Source organism: Orcinus orca, chromosome 13, assembly GCF_937001465.1.
Source record: "Orcinus orca chromosome 13, mOrcOrc1.1, whole genome shotgun sequence".
Taxonomy (NCBI): Eukaryota; Metazoa; Chordata; class Mammalia; order Artiodactyla; family Delphinidae; genus Orcinus; species Orcinus orca.
Window position 1 is genome coordinate 2008344 of NC_064571.1, and position 3243 is coordinate 2011586.

Below are 3243 nucleotides of genomic sequence, written 5' to 3' on the forward strand. Positions count from 1 at the left end.
AAAAATGAATTAATGTTACAAAACAATGTGAATATAATTAACAATAGTAAACTTCACGCTCAAAAGTGGTTAAGACTATGTTTTATGTTGTGTATTTTACCACAATTAGAAATTAAAAATGAATAAGTATTTTAAAGTGACAGTTTTAATTTCTAGTAGTATGAACATCAATAATAGATATAATCCACATAAACAGAACACTCCTTGAAGCCCTCAGTAAGTTTTTGCTGTGATTTTTAAACCTCATTTAACCTTGATAACTTCTTGAATTTTTTTTTTATTTAAATAGGTTGAAATGATATAAAAGCAAGTAAATAAACAGGCACATAAACTGGAAAAAAATATCATTTTGGCTCAGGGATTCCAACACTGTGAAACTTTAATTAAGCACAAACCAACTTACTAGACTTCTAAATTAGCTAGAATTTTTAATCTCCCAGTAGGCATATATAATCATGTACTATTAATTTCGGTCTGTCTACATCTTTAAGTATAATGTTACACTGGCTGAATTTCTATAGCCCTTCATTTTGGAAACCTGGGATTCACTGATAAATTTACTATTAGCACCTTTTTCTTTCAAATATTCCATTTAAAAAATAGCTTATATACATATTTAAAAACAGCTTACACATGCTTTTTTTTTTTTAAATAGCTACCTCCCTAAGGGAAGTCTGATGGACACAGCCAAGTTCAGAAGGCGTGCAATACCACGGTGCAGCTCTGACACTAGCCAGGCAGTTAGCACACACTTCACGATTTACGGGCTTGGCCCCAAAGAAGACTCCCCTCACTTCAGGCACCAGCCACAAGTCCCAGGGTTCCCAAGGCACCCACACTGCTGACCACCAGGCGACAAGTCCAGAGGACGCTCACAACCCTCTCGGGTTCAATGATTCCCTGCAACGACTCACAGGATCCAGGAAAACACTGTACCTATGATTCCAGTTATTATAAGGGATATAAGTCAGGACCAGCCGAAAGAAGAGAGCCCGGGGGTGAGGTCTGGGAAGATTCCAACTGCAGAGCCTCGTAGGATTAACGTGCACGACCCTCCTGGCACATCGATATACGGTTACCCATCAGGAAGCTTAATGAAGATTTAGTGTCCCGAGTTTCTGTTCTGATTTTATTAAGTAGATAACTGATTAAACAACTGGCCACACTCAGTGCCTCCTTGTCTGGACTGTGGCTTCCACGTGAGGGGTACACGCTGGGGAACATGCCAGACACCCCACTGGACCATGGAAAAGAACATCAGAACATCGAGTTACATCTATATTGATTCTTCATTTGTTTGGTAGGTTTTACGGTGTGCAGAAGACGTTAGTGTAGAAGTCCATGCAGACATATAATGGGGCGATATGCTCAGACATTTTTAACGATAAGAACTGTGCTCTAAATCAGATGGAGAGCAATGTTTTAGAGACTGAGGAGGTAACGTCTCTCCAGGCTAAAATCCTACATTTGGTTCCTTCTAACAGACCGTGATGTATTCCCCTCTCTTGATAGATTTACCCCAATACATGTTTGTTTTGTTTTGTTTTAATGAGGCCCTCAGACCTTGGGAATAATATCACGCTTTGTACTGATCTCGTAGTGTTCAATGTTAGTTCTCTAAATTTGAAAAAAAATTGTTTTTCTCTCCACTCTGCTGTAACAGTTTCCATGCTGGCAAATGCAGTCAAACCACCTCATCTTTCCAGGGGGGAGGACCAAGATTGCTGGCCTAGGCTAGAGAGCACCTCCCTGTCTTCTCTTTCTCTTGTACTGGGGGCAGCAGTCAGTGTCTACACCTCCGGACACCCGTGGGAATCACAGAGCTGTCCTCAGGAAGCCAACAGGTGGTGCTGTGGTCCTGTGCTCCGGATGGAGCCTGGGACGCAGTCAGAGAGCTTGTTCCCAAAGGGAGGACAGAAGGCACCTGTCACCTACCTGCGCTTGTCAGGTAAGGACGCTCTGCTTCACTGTATGATTGTGGAAATAATGGCAATTCTCAAAGGCAGCCCTGAAAGCTGGCGGAGACTGAGAAAACGCTTCCATTTTCCCCCAAACACAACTTGACAGTAGCTTTCTTTTTGGCTGGAATTCAGGGCTGGAAATTATCAAAGTTCCCAAGGCTGCAGGACACGGCCCGCCACGGTGGGCGGCCCCAGCATTGGTGACGGTTTCCTGGAGCTGCACCTGTCGTGATGACCTGGTAAACAGTCCACGGGGGGCACTGGCTGTCCAGATGGCCCCTGGGATCCATCCTGTCAGCAGACCCCCTTCCCAGCCCACCCAGACCCCCAGGTACCCAGAGACACTCCCCGCTCTCCTTCCTCTTGTCACACACCAAAATGTACCTTTCCATGGCCTGTCTCCGGTAACTGCAAAGTATTTGAATGAAGACTTCTAGAAACAATGTTTCTGTTGAATTGAAAACATTTTATCAATTTCAATTTCTCTAAAACTGGAATATCTGGCCAGGCATCGGGGAGGCCAGGTGGGGATATTTAAAGGCACAGGGCACTCGGGTTCCCTTAAAGCCATTGGTTTTCCACCCTGGCTGCACAGAATCACCTGGGGAGACTTTTAAAATCCTGCCGCCGTAGGCGACCCCTGCCAGGGCCATGTGAAGATCTTTGTGGGCCGCTCCTCTGTAGAAAGTACTGAAAATCGTATTTTACGACTGTGTTGGTAGAAAGACAAATATCTTAATGTTGCATGTTAAAACCTTTCATCTAAAAGCTTTTTCTTCTGATTTTAGACAAAATACAAACACTCTGTGGGCCCCAGGCACCATGCCAGCTGCGCCTGGTGGGTGAGTTGGCCCTGCCAGGAAGGGCGAAAGCAGACTTTTTTGGGTGGAACTAAGGCTTCAGTGTTTTTCCTAACATCCCCTGCTATTCCAGGGAAAAGGCAAGGTAGACGCTCATGCCAACCATCCCGGAAGGAATGCCTACTCGCCGGATGGTGAAAGAGAGACCAGAGAGGGCGCCTTCCTCTGGTCCCAACAGACCACAGCCAGCCAGGGTCAGCCTGAAATTCTGGCAGGATGAAGCAACACTAACTCCATCATCATCACGCCTCTGGGATTCTGACCCTCACCTGCCTGATAAGACAGGTGATAAGCCTTGAATCTTAGAGTGGAAGACACAGAAGACCTGTACACCCATCTCGTTTCTAGATCTGAAACAGCCCTGTTGCGGAACTGCCTGGGCCAAGGTCATGGAGAGGGCCTGGAGCCTCCACATTTCACCG